Raw genomic sequence first — 25,756 nt, forward strand, 5'->3', positions numbered from 1 at the left:
TTCCATACCATTCTTCCAGTTCCTCCTCGCTTGTGTTTCGTATCATTATGAATGATGATGTTTTAGTAACCTATTTCACTTTGTTCCTTATAGTGATGACGATACAGTGTTATGCAAACGTAACTCCTTTCCACATTTCCCACTTTTCACTATTTATAAACAATGGAATCATACCTTACATATGTCTGATTGGCAATGTATATTTTCTTTCTTGTTAGTTAAACTGTGCACACAAAGAAGGGTTTAGGGTAATATTATTCACTTTTAACACAATTTTAGTACTGTTTCATGCCTATACTATTATCTCTAAGAGTAACTGTCTGGTATTGATCTATAACAGAAATAACCATGTATATATAACCTCATTAGTACTTGGTTGTACCATATAAATTGCTAATGTCAAGGTAAATTGAATCTTAGTCAAAATGAACGAAATGTAACTACTTTTAATGAATTCATCCTTTATATAACTTGTTTATAATATATTTATTTTGTACAATAGCTCACAGACTACTGATGTCTCACATTATTTGTTTTATGTATGGTGTGTTATATAGGGCCTGTAGGTGGCGTTGACGCAGTGTCGAAACTAGTAGCCAAATAAATATGAAATCGTACGTACAACTGGGGGAGTTTTATTTTAAATAAAAACTACAAAAGAGTTGTCAACCAGCTGGGGTAGGGAGGGATGGTACTGACAGTTGGCCACCCGTGTAAGGAAGTTGGATCCTCTTCACTGCAGATCATCCACGATTGTGTCAAACACTCAGACTAGAGGCTCTCCCCATGCGGGAAGTTTCAGCTCTGGCACCAGCACAGTGTTCTCTGCTTTGTAAGGAGGCTATGACTATGTTGGTACCTAATGACACTCTCTTCCCTGCCCCCAAACAGTTGGCTATAGTGTTGGGCTTCAAGCACTTAATGTGATTCACTCCCATAAAAAGTGCTTAAGATAGAACTGTAAAATGGGTGGAATGTGTGATACATTGAACAACTTTCCCCACACCACTGTAAAATTCTGAATAAACTTCAAATCAGACAAAATGTAATTTAGCTGAAAGAACTGATGAAGAACAAAATCTGGCGAAATCCAAATGAGTAATAATAATCTACGTCCTACTGAAAAGACAGTATACCAACTAGGAAGCCATCCTGTAGACAAAGTGAGAGAAAAAAATAGACAGTAGCAGTGTAGTACTGGAAGGAAGGAATACTGTAATGGCTTGGGGCCCCATGCTTGCCACCCATGTACACACTAATGAGTTGTGGGCACCTCGATGGAGAGGAGGAGAAGAAGCACAAGGAGGCTGCAATGGGACTACAATGTGAATGGAGGAAAGAAGATTGTTGATAATGAGACAATTAGAGATAGAGAGCAGAAGGCTTGGAAAGGACAAGAATAAGGAAGGAATTCAGTTCAGCAGGTGCTCAGTCAGCTCCCCAAGGAATACAGCTGAGGCACCGTAACATATTTGGTGCATTGATAGCAACAAAGACCAAAAAAGCATGCTATGCATTTTCACACAGGTAGCTCTTCAGAAGCTAGCTACTTCCTGAGTCGTGCCTATCCAAAAAGCAACCACTGTTATCACTTGCTCAGAGATGTAGTATAGTTACTTATCTCCAAAGGGGGAACAAATAAGCCAAGTTTGATCAAAATCTGAGATGGGCAAGAAAAAATACAAAGAATGATCCTATAGTCTCTCTTCAAGATGGACAAAATACTTCCACTTTTTGTTGGAGGCTTTCATCAAGCCAAGTTTCTTGGATCTGCCATTGGTTATTCACTCTTATGCTATTTTTTTAAAGACACAGCTTCTGACACATGCCTGTATTCAGTATCTAGGATTTTTATCAGCAGCAGATCCATTGTGTAAGATTCCTCAGTTAATGTTCAGAACAATCATTGCCTGGGATGCCTATCTTCCTTGGCATCCAGAGGAATACTTTGGAGGTTCCTATATTATGAAGACCATACAAAATATTGTGAATCACGAAGACTAAGGGTTGAGTTGGATAACAAATTTCAACAGGCTTCAAACTACTGTGAGAACTAATGCACAGAAGAATATCTATGTGAAAAGGTTGTAGATGTGTGAGAGCTCTGTATCATTTCACCATGTAGATATTTTATATGGGAGGGAGTAGTGTTATTCATAAACATTTTATCATAAAAGCACAGCCAACTTTCTCATCATCACTGGAGCCGTCAGTAAACAGAGTGTTTCAAAATTCCTATCACAGGCTTCTATGGGTTGTAGGAGGATACTTAACAGGCAAAGTTTTGGTAAGGAACACTATATCTGGAAATTAACTGTCTGGATATGAAATACGTATGACTGGATCACTTTCAAACCTTCCACATCACGATACAGTACATAACGATAGAGTTGCACAACTCATGTATCTAGAACATTTACCAGATTGCCTCAGGTCATTACACACCATCTTCGTCTGACTACAACAATAGCTGCGCAAAAATGGTATGTTGGTTTGTGGATCATGTGTATGAAAGCAGGCATCACAGATACACCTCATGCAATGAACAGCAGGGTTGCCTCTTGGGGCAGCTCCTGTGAAGCATATAGGTCAAAGCTCATTGTCTCTGTTGTGTGTGTACTGTGAAGGAAGAGATTTGAAAGTGATATGATGTTAAAACTTATTTTATATCCAAACGGATATTTTCTTTTCAAAACTTATCTACTAAGTTCCCTCTACAATTCCTAGAGGGCTGTAATAGAAACTGTGGAAACACTGTATATACACTGAAGTTTAAGTAGTTATGCAGGACCAAATAGAATCAGAGAGGTGAACATTAGCTTCTGAAAGATCCTTGAGGCCAGTGTTCAGTGCCTGATCTATGGGAATTTGGGAAGTCACATACTGACAACTACACCACAGTCATATTAACAGCTATCGTCCTTCAGCATAGACAGTGACTGTGGAATGATGCATGTTCAGCACAGTACTTGACCAAGGGTGACATGAATTCCTGCAGTGGCAACTGGACTGCAAGCTATCTAGACTTTGACGCCAGAAAACCAATAGTGTGCTGCGTCTGTGAAAGTGAAGTGCTACAATGTAGCAGTCAAAGCAAAAGGTACTATCAAATGAGCGCAAATGCACTAAAAACTTTTGAAAAGAATGATCTGACTCAGGAGTTTATTTAAATTTATATGCGTATTCTGGCATTTAACTAATGTGCTGTAATTTTATAATTTATGTTACATTCAGAAAATTTAAGCTGATAATGTGATATATCCCAGGAGGTACATACTGGTCACACATTACCACAAAGATAATTACTCTATTGTTCTGACATAAAAGTAGGGTATTCTGTTTATTATGTTGTGTATGTATTTATCATGCCACATAAGTATGTCACATTTGGTTCAACTTAATGTTCCAAATTAGCATGCAAATGTGCCACATTTAAGTGGAGGTGTGTAACGTTACGCGTATGTAGGTGAGATAATCGGCCGTCTAGAATTAGCAAGAGGTATGGTAAATTTCTTTGTGAAGAAGAACTGTCACTGACATTCACTGCACAATGATGACCAGCTGAAGTCTCAACCAATGGCCTACAAGATTACATAAATAAACTACTTTGTAAAGCCAATTTTTATAAGGGGCAGTCAAATGAAAATGAGACAGATGGAAAAAAAATCAATAAACTGTTTATTATTTCAAAAGTAATCATCATAACTGTTAATACATTTACCCCACAGTGAGACAAGATGGTCAATGCCTTCACATAAAAATGCCTGAGGTTGCTTACGGAACCATGACTGTACCCAGGCATGCACCTCTTTGTCCGAAGCAAATTGACAGCCATGAATGTCTTTCTTCAGGGCTCCAATGGAAATCGCATGGTGAGAGATCAGGACTGTTCGTGGGATGCATAAGGGCTTCCCAGTCAAACTTCCGCAGCACAGTCGAAACGATCTTAGCAACATGTGAGTCATGTGGACACTTTGCATAAACAGAAGCATGCCATCAAGACCAAGTGCTCAAGAATGTTGACAGACAGCATTATCATGTTGTAGGATAATGCCTGCCCACATGTTGCAAAGTGTTTTCAGCTACATTGCAAAAGTTTCATTGTGAAGCCCTTTTGCACCCTACATACAGCCTCAATCTCTCCCCATGAGGGTTTCCATATTTTTGAACCCTGAAGAAAGACATTTGTGGCCTTCGATTTGCTTTTGATGAAGAAGTGCATGCCTGGGTATGATCATGGTCCCGTAGGCAACTGTAAACATTTTTCCATGAAGGCACTGACTGTCTTGTCTCACCTCGGTATAAATGTATTCACATGGAGATTACTTTTGAAATAATAAACAGTTTACTTACTTTTTTTCCATCTCTAATTTTCATTTTACTGTCTCTTATAAAAATACCAACGACAGCTGATTTGTGTAATGTTAATGTTGCAATTGTGCATTAAATCATTCATGGCAAGCTCACTTATAACAAAATGTTCTTTACATATTCCAAGCAGTTTATCCCAGACCACAAAGTCACCATTATCCGAATTTGTTGCGAACTAATAATGATTTTTAATGGAATATCAATGACTTTCCAGACCATATTACAACCAGAAATGGGAATTATTCACCACTATGAACACCAATGATCTTGTTAGGTTCTCTAGACCTACTTATTATTTTTATAGGAAATTTAATGTGAACAATGAGTACCACTATAACATGTTTCAACATAAAGTGAAACACATGATAAGAAAATATCAGTGTGCCTTCTCGAATAGGTGTGATAGCGTACAAAAAGATAAAAAATTTGGGCCGATAAGCATTGCTATGTCCACCTTATAGCCCTGACCTACTACCTGATTTTCTTCTGTTCAGACCACTTACAAAGTTTATAACTCACCTCATATAGGATGTTTGTTCTGTAAAATGTGCTGACCAACAATCCCTTATGCACCACATTTTGAACAGCCGATAATAGGTATAGGAGAGAAATCATGTGTGTTGGTCCACGACAGCATGATCTTTCTGGTTCCAGTCTTCAGCTAGATGTGACATGCACCACCTCCTCTCCTAATTGTTTTCAGACTTTGTTCTGACAAAACAATGTCTTTCCAAGACCACCTTTGCTGGCGGATAGTCTATCATTCTTTGCTTGTCCTGGGTTCACCCAACTGTACTCCATACTCCATACTACAGGAAAATGAGTTTAAATACTGCATTTATTTCCAAATGGACTTTGTTTATATTTCCACATCATCAAACATCATGACAAGGCCTACCGACACCTGTACAGTACAATTCAGAAATCTTGACAACTGGAGTCAGAAAGGTCACTGGGTGATAGGATAAATATCTATATTCTGGAATGAAGTGAGTTTCATTGTCTGTGTATAACTTTTTCCACAGCCCTCTGTTATATGAATTATCAAATGTCCCTTGAAATTAAGAGGTGCTCTCTGTGTAGGGAATGCTTCATGTAAAGCCACATCCAGCAGGGTCAAATTATCAAGGCTAAAACAATACTTCCTCAATCAATATCAGAAGCAATTTACTGAGTTTCTTCCTCTCTTTCAGCCACACACTGTTGTGGTGCATAATCTACCCATTGGTCTTTCTTACACAGTTTGTGGGAACAACCTTACAGCAATTTTTTATGAAGATACTATACTCCCTGTGTTTTTTTTTTTTTTTTTGGGGGGGGGGGGCATAGTGACATCCCTCTATGCATCTGAATACAGTACTTATGACCATATGTGGTAAAAAGATCCAGGAGAATTCATTTCAATTCTTTACTCCAATACTCACATATGATAAGGGCAGCTTCATTCATCTTTGTTGTTGAAATTGTCTAATGTCTGCAGCTTCTTTCTAATCTAACGAAATGTTACCTTTGCTGCCAACATATATTATGTTATTAAAGTAATTAGTTATTTACTGGCCTATGTCAGATACATTAGTTAAAAAGCAAACCTATTATTTTACTTGTGTTTATGTCCTTCAAAGAACAATTAAAAGACATCATGGTTCTGCTGAGGCATTATTTGCCACTATTGGCCAATTTCAAACCCACTGTCAAATTAAGGACATAACAGCATTAGCATGATCAAATGTACATAACTATTAGCAGTTTCAAGATCAAGTCAAAACGAAAGAAAAAAATGCTGAGGCATATTTCAATCACATGATAGACTCAACTGGATAAGTCACATGACATAACAATCACAATTGTGGCCACTCCTCCCCAACATTACAGCACATATATGTTTTTGTGAGTCTAGGCTGCCAACTGATATAGATTTATTTGCAAAAGAAGATCAATACTTGCCACTCTCGCACACTCTTTCGGCTGATGTGTAACTATTAAAAGAGTCCACAAACTTTTGCGGTAATCTATTACTGATCTCTCTAATTATTTTTCAAACTGTTACCCTTGTGACCAAGAAAGGCTGTTAGGTTCTCTATAATGGTCTGGACTTGAACCTTCACATTACTGACCATCACTGAAGATCAGGACTTATAATTCTACCAAGAAGCAAGCTTCCTCTTTAGTTGTCTAAAGGTCTGTGGCATGGTTGCTTCAAATTTCTAATGTGAGCCATTCAATCCTGTCAAGCAGGCTGTATAATGCGAAGTTTGCTCTGTTGAATGCCCATTTTTGCATCTTCCTTTTGAGGTCTCTTCTGGCTGAAAAGAGCATTTTTAATAAGTAGGCCCCCATAGATTTAATTAGACTACTTTCTTCATCATTCATCATGAGTGGGAAATACACCGTGTGTTCAATGATTTTCACTGAAGCATGGGTGACTACAGCTACTGACAGCAAGTTGGTGGTGAGTGGGATAAGTGAGATGTGATTAGTATTGCTAATGAATAATGGGATGAATCTTTAGTCCTACTGCTATAATGTCTTCTTGCCTGTGGAAGGCATAGACTTGTACTGACGGGAAATCAGAGTATCCGTTTTATATCCTATAGATACAGGCAAACTGCTTTTTTTCTTCCTTTCTTTCCCTTTAAAAAAGTTTGAGCTCTTCCAGATGAGTTCTGAATCTATTCACATTTAAACAAAGTATAATAGCTTTCAATCAGTGAGGCTTTTATTTTTGCTTTTTCTCTCTGCTGTGGTGATTTGCAGCCTATGATGGAGGAAAAAGCAGTTTTTTTTTCCGATCAGTGGAAGTAATCTGAGGTTCAATGGTTTCAATGTGATTTGATTAGGGTTTGAACAACTTATTGATGTTGTCTTGGTTTTACTTAGAAGAGGCAATGTTTGTGTGAATGGGGGTGCTGACTTTTTATGTGTTTGAAACAGAATATTATCTCTGAGTGTCACTGGTGTATTGCTGTTGGCTTCAGGGCAGTTAGGGGATTACAGACAAGAGCAGCTAGGAGTATACGTATTCGTATGAGTTTATATTTGGTTGATTATTGGGTGAAAGGCTTTCAAGAACTTTTGCCTAAGAGGTGGCAAATGCTGAAGGCTGCAGTTTTTGAATTTTCCTTCTTCTCTGTGTAAGAACAGCAGCCACAGGTCTGTATTGGATAACCACATAAGCAATTTACACATTTTGGCAGATCAGTATATGATTCTTCTCCTTCGTGAATCTCTGAACCACATCTATCACATATAGATTGACTCTTACAAACAACAGCTGTAGCCCAAACTTTTGCCATTTAAAGTGTCTCATAGAGGTGGGTATATCAAGTCTAATTATGAGGTAGATAAACACCATTCATAGTACTGCACCAGGTAGGATACTGTTTCAAAGTCATTTGACTCCTTTCATAAGTCCAGCAATTGTGTCCAAACATTTGTGATTACAGAAAGGGAAGACCTCTCCAGAGAATGTCTGCTCTACTGATTTACTATAGCTGGAATAAAATAACTGATTGGCAGATGTCAGTGGGAAGAGGAGTTTGCTGGCTACTACACAGGGTTCCACACTGTCCAGTGATCGATACAAAACACCCACAAAAATAAGAGAGATGCAGCACATGGTTCAGCACAGCCTCCAGGTCCCTACAATTTACAAAATACCTCATCAGTACAGAAGCAACATTCAACCCACATAGTTTACAAATGCTATGCCGAACACCAGCATCACAGTAAAAACTGTTGAGCATATTGTCATGAATAAATATCCAATTATGTCTGATGAGATAAAAATTTTATCCCAGCTTCAACTTTTTGGGACTTATCAGAGAAATGGAAGAAATCAGAGTGCAAGACAACTTTAGCCAGGACAGTGACTACAATTTTGGTAATGTATAAAAATGGTCTCATGACTTGGAATGACCATAAAAACAAATAAATAAAAATAAAAAGTTGTTCAATTCCTAATGTTCCAACCAGTCATCAGACCTTACCCATGATGTAACTGTGTTGTGTTATGTGCTGATTTCTTTGAAATGGAGTGTTTTCGAAGAGGCCATTTATTAGTGTGCTGGCATAAGCACACCATGCGGCAAAGAGGTTACGAGCCGATAGATAGAGGCCAAAAACAGACTCGCAGGAAATGTGCCGTCAATGCCCTCTTGGTGGCCAGTATTTAGATAGCCGTCACGGACCGAGTCTGTCACACTGAATAAGTTCCAGTGTCATCAGTCGCAGCCCAGCAGGAATCGCAGTAGCAGTTACCACCGCCGCTAACTCAGAGACAGGCAGCACATAAGAATCATAATAGTGTATGTAGCGGACTTTGTACTTCACCAGCAGTGAGGCTAACATGGACTTTACAGAAGAGCTTGTACCACAATAAATATCTTGAGTTAAGTAAACTTTCCATTCTTATGAGTAAAGAACTTAGTTACTAAAGAGGATACTGGCCACCAAACAACATTCTCTCCTTGCTTCCCATTGTACAGCTCTGTAGAGACAACGAGATGACATAAAAATTAGTACGTTATGGCACTCTCTTGGGCAGAATGTATGTTTCAAAATTGCTTTCGAGTGGCATTATTGAGTGGACTGGTGTAGTGTTGTTTGTTCAGGCTTTGCATATTACTTGTATGTGTAATATTGTAATTGAGTGTTTGGAGCTTTGTTAGAGAGTTATTGTAATGTCAATATTTATTGGCTACCGATTTGTTTTTAGCATTTGAAATGTTAGTTCGGCATGCTGTTAATGGTTGGAGATTTAATTTTTGCTTTATATTTGTTGTTACTAGAAAATCCACTAATCTTTTGCTGCATGGCAATGTGTAATGATAAGATGACAAAGACAAAAGCCCTCATGTTGTATGGTCCAGCTGCCAATTATGTCAAGTTCCATTTTTGCGGGTAATTTATAAAATTAACCAAAGTTGCTGTGTTTTGGATCAGGGATGAATGTAAGTGCTGTTGTCACTATGACAATGTCTGGCAATCTATTCGGATGGGTTCTGTTACACCATCACTGAATAAGGCTGTAAATAGTAACACAAAGAAAGGCAGGAAGATCTTTCTGTTTAGCAAGACCAACAAGAAACAGATTTCAGATTACCTGAGCTGTTAGCAAAAAATATCATCTCCAGCACTAACAACATCGATTATTAATGGAAAAAGTTCAAGACCATTGTACAATAAGCTTTAGACAGGTATATGCCACACAAAGTTATTAGGGATGGAAAAGACCTGCTGTGGTTCAACAGCTGTTTTAAAAAAAAACTGCTATAAAAGCAAAGAGAGCTTCACTGTAAATTTAAACATAGCCAAAGCCTCACAGAGAAACACTAAACAAAGCCAAAATTTGCATAAGGAGAGTCATGTGCGAATCTGAAAGTAAAATTCTATCTGTGGGCTCGACAGAAAATCAGTAAATGGATCGAAGCCACTTGTACAGGCACTCTGTGACCATAATGATGTTGAAATGGAGGATGTCACAGAAAAGGCTGAAATACTAAACCTCTTTTTCCAAAACAGTTCCACAGAGGAGGGTCGTACTGTAGTGCCTACTTTATATTGTTGCATGAATGACAAAATGGCCAATATCAAAGCAAGTGACCATGGGGCAAGAAAGCAGCTGAAATCATTCAATAGAGGGAAGGCATCTGGATATGACAGAATACCAGTATGATTGTATATACAGTATGCGAAAGAACTTGCCACCCTTCTAGCAGCAGTTTACTGGGGGTCTTTGGAGGAGCGAAGTGTTCTCAACGATTATAAAAAAAGCACAAGTTATTCATGTTTTCACGAAAGATCTCTGACATCAGTCAGTTGTAGAATTTTGGAACATGTTTTATGCTTGTGTATTATGACATTTCTGGAGGCCAATAATCTCCTCTGTAGGAACCAACACTGATTCAAAAAATAACACCGTGTGAAACCCAGCTCATTCTGCTCGTTGATACAGGCAACCACGAAGGTGTTGTGCCCCTTGACTTCCGGAATGCATTCAACACAGTTCCGCACTGCTGCCTAACGAACAAAATATGAGTGTACGAAATCAGATACACTGTGGGACTGGATTGAAGAGTTTCTAGTAAATAGAACACAACATGTAATTTTGAACAGAGAGAAGTCTTCAGACACAAAAGTAACTTCTGGTGTGCCCCAGGGAAATGTTATAGGACCATTACTTTTCACAATATATATAAATTACCTAGGAGGTAATACCAGAAGTTCCACAAGGCTTTTCGCAGATGATGCTGCTATATTCAGAGAAGTTGCAAGACTACAAAATTGTAGTGAAATGCAGAAAGACCTACAGAGGATTGATGTTTGGTGCAAGAAGTGGCAATTGATCCTCAACATAAACAAATGTAACACACTGGGAATACATGTACAGAAAGACCCATTATTGTATGATTACACGGATGCAGAACGATCACTGGAAGCAGTTAGGCATACTTCCATAAAATATCTAGGGGTATGCAGACAGAGCAATATGAAGTAGTATGATCACATAAAATTAACTGCAGGTAAGGCAGATACCAGACAGATTCGTTGCAACAATCCTCAGGAAATAGTCATCAATAAAGGAAGTAGTTTACAAAACACTCGTTTGACCAATACTTGAACACTTTTCATCAGTATGAGATCCATACAAATAAGACTGATAGAGGAAATAGAAAAGACCCAAGAAACAGCAGTACATTTCATTACAGTTTCATTTACTAAGCATTAAAGCACTGTGGATATGTTCAGCCAACTCCAGTGGCAGGCGCTGCAAGAGAAGTGCCCTGCATCACAGTATGGTTTATTGTTTAAGATTCGAGAGCGTATATCCCTAGAAGAGTCAACAAATGTATTGTTTCCTCCTACATATATCTTGTGAAAAAAAAATCATGAAAATAAAACTAGAGCGATTCAAGCCCACACGGAGGCTTACAATCAATAGTTCTTCCCACAAACTATTTGCGACTGGAACAGGAAAAGGAGGGTAGTGACAGTGGTATACCCAACAATCTCCACCACATACTGCAAGGTGGCTTGCCGAGTACTGATGTACATAAGTCTAGGCTGACCATTCCTGATACTGTTTTGTTTACTTATGATCATTATTGTTTTGTTTTTAGTGTGTGTACAGGTGGAGGGGTCTTTGTTTGCATTAATTTTGTGGATTTTGTCTAAAGTTGGCTTTCTGGATTTTCAAACGAGTTTTAGTCTGGGTATGTGTTTTATGTTAGTAATGGCATTAATTTTGTTTGACCCCACCCAAAACCCTCCTCCCGCAGTTCTCCGGTTAGTATCTTGTTCTTCGTATTACTTTGGTTAAATTTTGTGTAATGGGATTGTTTTTGCCTATTTGCATCTTGAATGTATGATGTCATTGCAGTCATATTGCACAAGGATGAAATGGCAGTGTCCACCATCTCGATGACATCATGGGTCAAAGCTGACAGCTTTTATCAGCTGCTTCAGTTATCCCATTTCTTCTTGACCAGTGTAGAGGAGGAGAAGATTAGTATTTAACATCCCGTCGACAAAGAGGTCATTAAAGACGGAGCACAAGCTCGAATTAGGGAAGAATGGGGAAGGAAATCGGCCGTGCCCTTTCAAAGGAACCATCCCGGCATTTGCCTGAAGTGATCTAGGGAAATCACAGAAAACCTAAATCAGGATGTCCGGACGCAGGATTGAACCGTCGTCCTCCTGAATGTGAGTCCAGTGTGTTAACCACTGCGCCACCTCGCTCGGTGACCAGTGTAGAGTGGATACACATGTTAACTTTGTGACATTAAGTCATCTGGTGTGCCATAACGGATAATTGCATGAATACTGTATGCAGGTACCACACAAGGTGGCAAATCTACTGCTTCCCATTCTTTACCACCCTTTGCTTTACCTCTAATGACCTTGATATCAGCTGGATACTAAATCACAAGGTGTGTGGTTCTTATCCGTTCTTACAACATGTGCCTACCTCTGAAGAAAAACAAATATCGCTTGAAACTATATCTATGATTATAAGTATATTAATCTTAGTAGAAAATGAATAAACCTAGATTTGAGACATTCAGACTATACAAATTAATGAAAAGTTAACACAAAGGCACTTGTCTTTCCAATGTATTACCATTACATTTCTGGTGCCCACTTAGTTCTCACTAAATCCATGAATAATTTGTACATACATTGATAATAAGATTGCAAGTGATATCACTACCAATAAAAAGTAAGTACAGTGCATTTAAGCAAAAATAATATGTTCTTTAAGCACTTAACTTTTCAAGCACCTGATGTGCTGTTTGGGTTTCAATAGAAATGATATTCCTGTCTTCAATAATTCTGTAGGTCTCCAGAAATTCTTTCCGATATTTTCTAAATGAAAAGTGATGTCATGTGGAGAATGAGATACATCTTCTACTAATTGCAGTAGCAACACTCAGAATAATCAGACCTGTCAGCTTGCAGCCATTGTGAATAGGATTTGCAGGGATTCACTTGTTCAGTGGGAGTTGGTACCAACAAAGAGGTAACCAAAACCGCAGACAGTTGGTTTGTTCCTGAGATTTACAGGCTACCTAAGTTCCTCACACCAACAACCAAAAATCTGTCTTAATAGAACCCTGGATTCTGAATGAATTTTCAGTCTGCAGCAGAGTGTGCACTGATCTGAAACTTCCTGGTAAATTAAAACTGTGTCCCAGACTGGGATTTGAACACAGGACCTACACCTGTCACATGAAAGTGTTCTACTGACTGAGCTATCAAACCACAATTTGCAAATTTCCCTGACAACCATGTTCACCTCCTGATCCAGCACAGTTTTGATCTGCCAGGAAGATTCAGAACCCTGGGTATTTGAATAATCTGATACAAGTATATTGCAGCAGCACTTGCCACAGTGGCTAGACATTTGTGATTCTTTTTATAACACTGCATCCCCTTTCTGATGGTCAATGGCATACTCACCAAGCTGATGGTTAATACAGTCAACTGTGACGAACAACATTCTACTGGTAGTGCCTGTTTATCGCCAAACTTACAGAGAGTGTTTTTTTTTTACTTCACTAAGATGCATTTGCAAAATGTGTGCAATACACATTCCACTTTTGCAGCAGGGCAGCTACTTGAGTGATGATTCTGTTATTAAGTATGCAGTTAGATTTGTAATGCACTACTAGCTTTGGATGGCATACTAATCATCAGCAAGTGGTGTGACATGTATCTCACGCACCACAGAACTTTATCTATGAGATAAGAATATTAGCAATCCCTTAGTATTTGCTGATGACACTGTCACGTAAGGGGGAAGTGTTACCATTTAATAACTGTAGAGATTATAGGATGACTTGGGTAGAATTTCTATTTGATGTGATCAGTGGCAGTTTGCTCTAAATGTGAAAAAATGCATTTTAATATAGATGAGTATGAAAGACAATACTGCAATAATTGAACACGATATTAGCGGTGCACTACTCGATACAGTCACATCAGTTATATATCTAGACATAACATTGCAAAACGCCATGAAATTGAATGAGCACAAACGTTTGGTTGGATGGAAGGCGAATGGTTGATTTCAGTTTACTGGGAGAATTCTAGGAAGTTTTAGTTCATCTATAATGGAGTCCGCATACATAGCACTTGTGTGATTCATTCTTGAGTAACCTACTGCTTAGGTGTTTGTGATCCCCACCAGGATAGATTAAAGGTAAATATAGAAGCAATTCAGAAGTGTAATACTAAATCTGTTACTGGTAGGTTCAGTTAACATTTGAGTATTAATGTTTGTAACAGAATCAGATACCAAGTATGATGCTAATTATTACATTAACTGAAATGGCAACGAAAGACCAATAAATCATTTTAACACAACTAGAGCAGCATTGTTGATAACACAAGACTAAATTAGTAGCAGTTTGCATCTGTTGATTTTAAAATAAAGCTGGGTATGACACTTCATGCAGTTTTACAATAATGGCAAATCTTTCAGTAGCATGGACACTTAAAATTCAAGTTCACCTGGGCACCAGCTCTATAAAATCATCAAATATATGAACCTTTAAAGTAGGACTGGCCTCCCAAAGGTTTGCTATTTTCTGTATCCTGAAACCTACAGAAGAGATGCATGCAGCAGCTCTCAAAAAGTCTTAAGTTTAGCAGTTCGTACATTTTAATAATACTAATCTGCAATTTCAGTCAATGCTAACAACAAATTGCTCTGGAGCTCTTAAGCACTTCGCCAGTGTGGTTAATTACATTCAATGACGCTTTACACAGTCATGAAAATTTAGCTCACCAAATGAGTGACTTAACCGACACTTAAAAGAGAAATACAGAGGAAAGAATTAAAATAGTAGAACAGACAGCTGTAGTTGGCTGATTGCTGGAATAAATGTGATGAGCCAGCCACTCTGCAGCACACCAAGAAGACACGACACTAAACAAAATTTTAAAAGCATCACCACATTTGTCTCATCATCAGCTAAAATAGAGATCAGACCAACATGTAAGTTTTTTTTTCCCCCCTCGCAACAATATGAGATGCACTCAGTTAAAATATGGCATATAGTGGTATATGAATATCACAGGAATCGCAGAGCAAGAGGGAGGGAGGATGAAGAGAGCGCCTGCCACAGTATGAAGCGATGTGTTAAGAGATAGTGGCCTATTTGGAGGTGTTAAGGTTAGGGCCTACTTCATCTCGTCAATGTGAACAGTATGAGGGGCACACCGTCATATAAATGGTTCCAAACAGCTGCAGCTCATTGTCCCTCACAGCAAGCCACTGTTCCTCTCCTAGTTGTACGGTTCCCTGCCTCAGCGGTGAAGAGACAGTCTGCAGGGAAATGGAACATTGTGATCCTTGCAGGTCTCCTTCGCTGGCCGGTCTGCTTGATCATTTCCCCAAATTCTGAAGTGCCCTGGTACCCAGCAGAATTAAACATGCTTCCCCTGCTGGTGAAGAAAGATCAGTTTGTCTTATATTAACTGGATCATTATCTCCGCTGGTTACACTTGTTGCAATGCATGTAGAGCACTAAGGGAATTGGAGCAGACACGATTCTTTTTGTTCTGAAGACACATAATCTGTTCTAGTGCCTTCAGGATCACATGAAACTCTGCAGTAAATACGTTGTATTAATTCAGACCACAAATCCTGATGAAACAGCATGGAATATGACTGAACAACCCAGCGATGTAAATCCATTTTGAGCCAACAGCAATATAGCAAACTGCACATAAAAGTAACCTGCTTCATCACATACCATTCAAAAATCGCATGCTTGTCGAAAACCACTCTTTTCATGATGGAATTATGACGCAATCAAAATGAAGTGGTGATTTCAAAATTATGCTTTACCTACGGCCCCTGAAATCTCGGTCGGTTTATAACTCAATTTGCTACCACGAAAAATACCTTCCCTGAAACCCGCACATTTGTTGAACGAGACACCTAGCTAAGTACATTACGAGGTTGCGGGCTGCGCAAATTTTAAGTACCTTCTATATTTAGCAGCTCCATGCAATCGTATAATAAGGGCATCATTTTTATAAAATCGGGAATTTAAATTATATATACGTTTACGACAGTGCTAAAAAGGAAAGGATGCTTCCACTACACGCATCGTTACTGCACAACAATACTCTTTTCGCAATGAAGATGTTTAATCAGTCACGAACAAAACTCCGATTCAAACAATACCAATATCATATATATTAATACATGATTTCTGAAACAATGACAGTAGCGCGCTATGCTTTTTTATTATTGTAGTTATGTGCACAATCATCAGTATTACACTATCATTTTGATTCTTACCTTACAGCTGAACTGTCCCTACCGTATTATTATACACGTAATATCAACAAGAACACTGCAATCGAACAACACACACCCACCAACACATATTTACCGCAAATCTCAAAGTGCATTATAAATATGCTAAGCAAAGAGATTCTCCTTCGGTGCAAGAATTTACTTGTGTCTACGGATAGCAAATCTTGATGCCGATCGACTGCGCTCAGGTTTGTGATTCCTGGTGGCAGGCAGCGTAAGCTTGCATCACCTTTAGGACAAGGAACTGTTTGGTTCATTCCGCGCGAAATTCAAAGTTCTTAATTACTTAAGTTTTTATGCTCGTGTAAGTTGTCACAGAGTTCAGAACGTGTCGAAGTATCTAAGTTGCTTACGCAGCTTTTAGGACCTACAGTTTACTTTACAAAAAAAGTCCTCAAAAATATACCCCACAGCTAAAAACGTAATAAAGTTTAAATTCTTCCCAAACAACAAGTAATTTTTCATGAGATAAAAAGATCACTGAAAGATGAAGCACAGGCTGCAAAGTGGGGAGGATTATAAAGTGTTCTGGAGGGATGGTAGGTGCAACCTGAGTGAGGTCGCCAGAGATCGACGAGGCGGGTTTCAATCGATTAACAGATATCGTCTGACGTTCACTGCTAAATAGTATGTCGAAGGTGTTCTGTTCGAAAATGAGAAGTCTGTAAGGACCCGAGTAAGAACACTGGATGACGCGCAAACAGAGTCGCGCGGAGCATCCCATAATCGCCAGTAGCCAGTTCATTGCGGACTTAAACATCGGGTAGAATGTGGCTGAGGACATGGCATATAGATGTGCGCGATGTCTGCACTTAAACAGTCAGCAAGTGCCGGAAGCTCATTGTTCTGTACGGGAGTAAGAGGCACAACGAATTCGGTAGGTGGGACAAGGGGCTCACTGTACAAGATATCTGTGAGTGATGGCTGGAGGTCCTCCTCGTAAGGACCCTGTATCCCTAAAAGGGTCCACAGTAGCACTTCTGACCAGGAACCGCTATGGCACATGAGTGTGCCTAAAGTGTGTGGTGGAAGCGTTTCACGAGACCATTGCTCTGTGGGTGGTAAGTGGTGGTGTGTAATTTGTTGACACCACACAGTTCGCAAAGTTTTGAGAGGACTGAGGATTAAAGTTGACGGCCCTGGTTGGTTGTAATTGAGGAGGGGCAGCCGAAACGGGGGCATCCTGGAGTTAACGAAAGCATGGGAAGCTGCTTCAGCCATGGTGTTGATGGGAATGGCTTCAACCCACCTCGTAACTGGATCGATGATAGACAAAATGTAGCGAAAACCATCTGAGGGCGCTAATCGTCCCATCAATATGGATGTGGCATAGGCAACTCTTGCAGATGCTAGATTGTCCAAGAGGGGGCTTACTCCTCTGAGGTGGGATACATGCACATGTGCAAGAATGACAACCGCTTTTTATTCCTGGCCAAACGAAACTTTCAATGGTTAGCTTCATGGTAGCTTTTACAGCTGGGTAGGTCAGTCCATGCAGGGATGTGAAGATCGTCTGGCACAGAGGGTCAGGCATGACCAGATGTAGTGTGCCTATTGAGGTGTCACAAACAACTAGTGCGGGGGGAACATGGGAGGAGACAACACTCAAGCCTTAAAGAGCACTTTGTGGCCACCAACATAATTGCTACCACAGGATCATATGTCTGTAAGAGTGCCAACTCATTCATGCCTAGGGGAGTCGAGATAATGTTTACGTGGGACAAATAATCCGCAACGACGCTATCAGACCTTTGTATATACCATGCATCTCTGGAATACTGGCATATGAGGTTCATATGACTGAGCTGTCGAGGAGGAACATCGTTTCCAGGGCTATGAATGGAATCAACCAGTGGGTGGTGGTCTGAAAAGATGGTGAATTTGCATCCTCGATATCGCTGGGGAAGTTTTTGATTGCCTTGTAGACCACGAGAAGATAGCTGTCGAATGTTGACCATTTGCGCTGAAAGGGCCAAAGTTTCTTAGAAAATTACTGAAGAGGATCAGTTGTGTCGGCAATGTGCTGCTGCAATACCGCGTCTATCAATGAGTCACTCACGTCTGTGGTAACCAAAATGTGAGCACTGGGTATCAGGTGTGCTAGTGTGACAGTGTGGAAGAGGGCAGTCTTGAGTGACTCGAAAGCTGCGATCATAGCATTCGTCCAAGACACCTTCCTAGCGCCTGAGGTGTTCTTACCAATGAGGGCATCAGCAAGTAGGGCCTGGATAGAGGTCGCATATGTTGTTGATCATATGACAACCCATCTCATTTCCTCCCAATACGCAGCCATGTTCTCATCCCCCATACTTCATTCTGATGTACTTTTCTTAGGTCATGATTTTTGGGGTGGATATCAGTAGTTATTCTGTATGTTTGTTATGCGTCGTTTATTATTTATTCTTTGTTATTTGATATAGATTGAAAACAGAACAGCCAGGCAAGCTAAGATCACACAACTTAAACTGACTTGACATAAAATGAAGTGGTGATGGACAGTGTGAGTACATCCTGATGCAACAGGACCATGATGTGATGGTGCTGTAATGACTAGTGTAACTTGCCTTAATCCAACTTCATGAGAGTCTTAGACAGAAGAAGAATACTAAGGAAATGTTCAACTGGGCCGTTTGTGTTGGACTTATAAAATACACTCCTGGAAATGGAAAAAAGAACACATTGACACCGGTGTGTCAGACCCACCATACTTGCTCCGGACACTGCGAGAGGGCTGAACAAGCAATGATCACACGCACGGCACAGCGGACACACCAGGAACCACGGTGTTGGCCGTCGAATGGCGCTAGCTGCGCAGCATTTGTGCACCGCCGCCGTCAGTGTCAGCCAGTTTGCCGTGGCATACGGAGCTCCATCGCAGTCTTTAACACTGGTAGCATGCCGCGACAGCGTGGACGTGAACCGGATGTATAGTTGACGGACTTTGAGCGAGGGCGTATAGTGGGCATGCTGGAGGCCGGGTGGACGTACCGCCGAATTGCTCAACACGTGGGGCGTGAGGTCTCCACAGTACATCGATGTTGTCGCCAGTGGTCGGCGGAAGGTGCACGTGCCCGTCGACCTGGGACCGGACCGCAGCGACGCACGGATGCACGCCAAGACCGTAGGATCCTACGCAGTGCCGTAGGGGACCGCACCGCCACTTCCCAGCAAATTAGGGACACTGTTGCTCCTGGGGTATCGGCGAGGACCATTCGCAACCGTCTCCATGAAGCTGGGCTACGGTCCCGCACACCGTTAGGCCGTCTTCCGCTCACGCCCCAACATCGTGCAGCCCGCCTCCAGTGGTGTCGCGACAGGCGTGAATGGAGGGACGAATGGAGACGTGTCGTCTTCAGCGATGAGAGTCGCTTCTGCCTTGGTGCCAATGATGGTCGTATGCGTGTTTGGCGCCGTGCAGGTGAGCGCCACAATCAGGACTGCATACGACCGAGGCACACAGGGCCAACACCCGGCATCATGGTGTGGGGAGCGATCTCCTACACTGGCCGTACACCACTGGTGATCGTCGAGGGGACACTGAATAGTGCACGGTACATCTAAACCGTCATCGAACCCATCGTTCTACCATTCCTAGACCGGCAAGGGAACTTGCTGTTCCAACAGGACAATGCACGTCCGCATGTATCCCGTGCCACCCAACGTGCTCTAGAAGGTGTAAGTCAACTACCCTGGCCAGCAAGATCTCCGGATCTGTCCCCCATTGAGCATGTTTGGGACTGGATGAAGCGTCGTCTCACGCGGTCTGCACGTCCAGCACGAACGCTGGTCCAACTGAGGCGCCAGGTGGAAATGGCATGGCAAGCCGTTCCACAGGACTACATCCAGCATCTCTACGATCGTCTCCATGGGAGAATAGCAGCCTGCATTGCTGCGAAAGGTGGATATACACTGTACTAGTGCCGACACTGTGCATGCTCTGTTGCCTGTGTCTATGTGCCTGTGGTTCTGTCAGTGTGATCATGTGATGTATCTGACCCCAGGAATGTGTCAATAAAGTTTCCCCTTCCTGGGCCAATGATTTCACGGTGTTCTTATTTCAATTTCCAGGAGTGTAGTTTCTCTGCTTTAGTCGCTGAGAGAAGTAGAAAAACTGTTTCATACATTTTGTAATGCAGTCGTTGACATGAACAAATTCCATACAACATGGGACAATTTAAACTGTATTTTACTGTAGTACATTGGTCCACATTCATCATTTTTTGTAAAGGTATAATATAACAGGGAACAAGTCTGTCAAAAAATGATATGATACATAACTGTAATGAAGCATCCAAAGGAACAATGAGTTCTGCACAATGGGTTGAATGTAAACAATACACAAAAATGGATAGAGAAATACTGAATGAATTGCGTTTGGCCATCGACTACCATAATATAATCTTATCGAAAGTTCTCTCACAAATCCCAAAGAAATTCTGGTCATAGCAATAGCAGGAAAGATAGCACTCACCTGCTCGTGGATGACACAGGAACTGAGATTCAAACTAAAAGCGGAAATGCTTAACTTCGTTTTGAAATATTCCTTTATGGTGGAAATTTCAGGAGTATTGTTACATGTTCAATTCTCTCACCATTGTAAAATGACAGATGTAGATAGGTCAGAGGCGATGAGAGACAGTTGGAATCGCTAAAACTGAAACAAACTCCAGAGCCAAATGGCACTCCTATCTGCTTCTATATAGAATTTGTGGTTTCACTACCTCCCCCCCCCCCCTCCCCTTAAACACAACAAACCATAGATTTGCCTCAAACTGCGCCCAGTTGTTGGAAGCTAGCAAATGTCATCAGAGACGGTCGAGAATATTTTTCCATACAAGTGACAGTTGATTAGACGCTCCCCTCATCCCCACCCCCTCCCTGAGACATCAATTGACTTTCCTTGATCTCTCAGGAATATGTTTAAAAATAAATATAAATCTATTGATTGTGAAAATTGACTGTTTTTCCTTTAATATACACTGATCAGCCAGAATATTATGACCACCGACCTACTATCCATATAAACCTGTCCCAGGTGATAGCAGTGTCACCTGGCGAGAAATGACTTCTGGCCAGACACATGCATGGTGCATGTAGTATCAGTGAGCATGTTGTGCGTGTGTACAATGGATAAGGTGTGTCATCTATCTGAGCTTGACGAAGGGCAGATTGTGGTGGCCCCGCGGCTCGGCACGAACATTTCGGAAACTGCACACCTTATGGGGTGTTCGAGGATAGTTGTGGTAAGTGTTTTCAACAAATGGTGAAACCAAGGTTAAACGACCTGATACTGAAGACAGTGGCAGTCTGTAAGGATACATTCACAACTATCTTGCAAATGTCACATTTGCCATCCCACATTTACTGACATGGTTTTGCTTCTGTTACAATGTGCTTTAACCTAACCTAACCTTGTCAGTTTTTGCTACTGTAGTCGGAGTCATGAACAAGGGCAGTTGAGTTCGCCCTTGTTCCACACATCGACTAAGACATGGCAGTGTGCTGTAATAACATTGCGTACACTTAAGCTGATAATTCACTATTTAGCCAATTAAAAATAATAATGCAAAAACATAATTCGTGTGAAAATCTGTTAAATGATGCAGGAGTGATTGCAAGAATAATGGTAAAAACACCATATAGATCAGAGTAAAGAGAGAAGAGATAGTTAAGCTGTAATTAAGACAAACCTGTCAGAACTGATGCGGAGCTAGCTGGAATGCAGGGAGGCGCGATAGCACGATTGGGGCCAAGCATAAACGAAGGACTCCAATATCGCCAGTCAGCATAGCAGACCATACCAGCAGGATGTGGAAATGGTAGATGCAGGGGCAGGGTTACACAGAAGAGAGATGGTGGAAAAGTTAAAGCGCGGTTCTCGGAGGTGGACACCCCTTCACTTTTCTCTGTATGTCCATCTTTATATAGATGGTTGCGGGAGCTCGGTTGTTCAGTACAGAATGTCGAATCAAAACACGTTTCAGACGTCTAAATTTCCCACTGACATTTTATTGAGCAACCAGTTTTGGCGATATATTACGCCATCTTCAGGCCTCCTGACCAACAAGTAGGAAGAATTGCACTTCTGGTCCAGTCAAAGCAGGGACCAGCATTCAGTGACTGTGGAATTTTTGATACAGTGATCCTTTCAGTCATTATTTGCCGATTTTTAAACAGTCGAGTGTTGTTGTACTCTAGTCCTGAAGACCTCTCTTGTCGCGGCTCTCAATTTGTGAGATGTATTGACTTGGAGACTGACATAGTAGTTATTTACGGCCTTCCTTACTACCCTGACGAGGTGAGATACATCGTGCATGACAAAAAACATGAATGGTGTCTTTGCAACCCAGATTAGCTGCGTTGTGGCACTTATAAATCGTAAACTCTTACATGCATGCAGTTTCGTGTGCAGTCTTGTTACCACTGCTAATGTCTCACTTGCGTTTGTGCAAATTCTGTGGAGTTTGATGGGAATCTTTGAATTTGTTTTGATGTAATGAGGACTATACAACCACTTATTTTGAGGACACTGGGCCTGCATTAATATAGTTCACTTTTATGAGAATTAATTTTTCTTTATTGGTAGTGCAATGCAAATTCCCCAAGTGTGGTTGTGTGTAAAGAAAACCAGGCAGAATTCATATGCTGGAGAGCAGCGTAGCTATCAATGCACTAGAGATACAGGCAGGTGAGTTTTCTGAGGTTGGAGCAGTGCCATTGGCTTGCAAAGATGCAGTACCGACAGGTAGTTGGTCAGTACCCACAAAGTGTCACGCACCCCTCTAAGCCGCCTTCTTGCTGTAACATTGAGTGGCCCACAGCATGTTGTCAAACAGGGTCTAAACGAACCTGACCGCGAGAGGGTATTGAAAATTTTACGTCATGCGTTCTCTTACATCCTATTAGCGTTATGTTGTGTTCTGAAGGCTCTGGTGTGAATGTCGTCGAAGCCTATGTGGACATTAAACGTGAACATAGCGAGTTATTAAGTGATTTTTATTCCATTTGTTGCGAGTTGTCACCGCTAATGGTGGTCGTAAGTGGAAATTCTACATAAGCTGGTGAGAGACATAATTTGCAGGATTACATTTACTTTACGTATAAATCATGTGTATGTGTGTACCACAACTGTTCCTTGGAACTGGCAACAATGCTATCCCCACCTGTGTCTCGATCTGTGTGAATCGCCATCGTTCAGGAATCAGACTATAATTATAAAAGACACCCCATATACAAATTGTCCTCTCAGCTTGGCTTGTTCCACATGGACATTAAACTGGCCCTGCATGTCACATCCGTTTAATTGGCCAATAGCAGAAGTGATCCACTTTACTACTGTCCAATATTTTTGTGACATCAAGCTATTTCACAATCATAGAACTTATTCTGAGCTAAGCATAATGAGGTATCTTGAACGGAATTACATCTACCATGCCAACCAGGATGGTTCCCAAAAAATCTGTCATGAGGATCCCAACTCGTGCTTTCTTCACGTAACATCATGAAAGTCATAACTGAAGCTAGCCAGGAAGATGACTTCTGAAAGGCATTTGAATCAGTACCACACGAATGCTTATTAACAAAAGTACGAACATAAGACTTATCAAATGAAATCAGTGGTTAGTTTGAGGATTTATTGGTGGCGTGTTATCTGCAGTACATAGCTCCCTATAGACATAGAAGTAACTTCAGGTGTACGCCACAGAAGTGTATTTGGACCCTCTCTGTTTTTGCTGCATGTTAATGACCTTCAGTAGTAATATCGGAAATTTTGCATTTATCCCTTGCATGATGTCTGGGGTCTGTTTAGACCCCTAGGTTTGTTTAACTACAAATAAACAGTTATAATGTGGGTGTAGACTACTCATCCTCCAGATGCGTCATTCACGGACTTATATCTGGGTAAAATATTTATTATTATATCACAGTTTGAGGGGGAACTTTTTAAAATTTTTGCAGTGGGATCAGAAAATACTCCATATACACAATATGTGATTTTCAGTGATCTTGTTACGAGAATACGTCTTGGCAACATGAACCTTATAAACTGACATTCATTTGTACATTGTTCTGAACAATGAATAGAAAATACATTCACTTGCATTGTTACGACAAATTCACAGTCTGAAATTGAGTTTTGTGGAAGGACGACGTTTATTCATCATGGATGGTGATATGCATTTTGCAAGGTGCTACAGTCTCGAGAAAGCTTTGGCAGATTTACAGAAGAGTGATAGTGATAATGAATCATTTTTGGAAATGAGGATGACATTGATGCTGTTGGAGATATGATAGAGGAAGATATACAGGTCGGAGATGAAGTGGATATGAGTGACTGTGAAGGAGACGATAATGGTATTCAGGTAATGAGTGCATCTACTTTTCGTCTAGAAGTGGACAGATAACATATAACACAGTACCACCTGATGTGCCCAAGCAGGTTTCAAGGAATGTAATACATGAAACTGCGCATATTCCACGTCACCTTAGACAACAATTACAGACAAGGACAGATTGTTTCAGACTTTTTATCACCAATCACAGGCAGAGTGTAATAGCAGTGCATACCAATAACCATACAAAAGATAATAAAATTCTGTACCCAACTTTTGAACGCTGGATTGAACTTATTCTAAAGAGCTGCAGGCATTCTTTGGTCTACTAATAATAGCTGGCTTGCGTAAGGCGCATGGGAAGCCTTTGAGAGGATTTTGGTCAGAAAAGTATGGCTTACCAATTTTTCAAGCCACAATGAGCTTTTCCAGATTTCGTGATATTTTGATGTGCCTCCAGTTCGATAATAAACTTACAAGGAAAGAAAGCAAAGCTGCCTCTGGATCAAAAGCTGAACCTATAAGGGCTGTGTTTGAAATGTTCGGTGATGCATGCATTTCGTCTTATGTCCCTGGACCTTATATTATAGTTGATGAGCATACGTCTACTTTCAGGGGACGGTGTCCATTCAAGGCATACATTCCTTCGAAACCTGGAAAGTATGGAATAAAAGCGTGAGCTGCTGTAGATTATGAGACCAATTACGTCATAACTGCAGAAGTATATATGCTGAAATCTGCTTAAGGAAGGGAAGTAAATCTAGGCAAACAAGTGGTACATTATTTAGTTTACCACCTGAAGGGAAGTGGTAGTAACATTACCACTGAAACTTTTTTACAAGTTTTGATTTGCGAGAAGAACTTCTTGCTAATAAATTGACCCTTGTGCGAACTCTTCAGGCCAACTGAACGGAGATACCAAAAGAAATCTTGCCATCAAAACAGATGCGTGCATTATCGATCAATTTTGTGTATAAGCAGAATACAGTTTTAGCTTAGTATGTTCCTACACAAAATAAATCAGTTATTTTGTTGTCCACTCTACACCAAACAATTGATGTAAGTGAGCATGAGCACAAAAACCTCAAAAAACAATGTTCTACAACTCAAAAAAGTCAGGAGTTGATACAGTTGATAAGATGGCTAGATATCATTCAGTGAAACGAGGAACATGAAGGTGGCCCCTTGCTGTATTTTTTGATATACTAGATTTAGCTTGTCT

General features: G+C 40.6%; 1 protein-coding gene across 3 annotated transcripts in view; it reads right to left on the reverse strand.

The window, feature by feature from the left end:
- LOC126248792 (presequence protease, mitochondrial) overlaps positions 1 to 16,404 on the reverse strand; it is a 93,833-nt gene extending 77,429 nt beyond the window's left edge. For 2 of the 3 annotated variants that reach the window (XM_049950177.1, XM_049950176.1), the window contains exon 1: positions 16,184 to 16,390. The gene's annotated coding sequence lies outside the window, so the exon portion shown is untranslated. Of the gene's footprint in view, positions 1 to 16,183 lie in introns of all 3 variants that reach the window. The other variant, XM_049950178.1, reaches the window with a different exon arrangement.
- Between the last annotated feature and the right edge of the window lie 9,352 nt (positions 16,405 to 25,756).

This window comes from Schistocerca nitens, chromosome 3, assembly GCF_023898315.1.
Source record: "Schistocerca nitens isolate TAMUIC-IGC-003100 chromosome 3, iqSchNite1.1, whole genome shotgun sequence".
Classification (NCBI taxonomy): Eukaryota; Metazoa; Arthropoda; class Insecta; order Orthoptera; family Acrididae; genus Schistocerca; species Schistocerca nitens.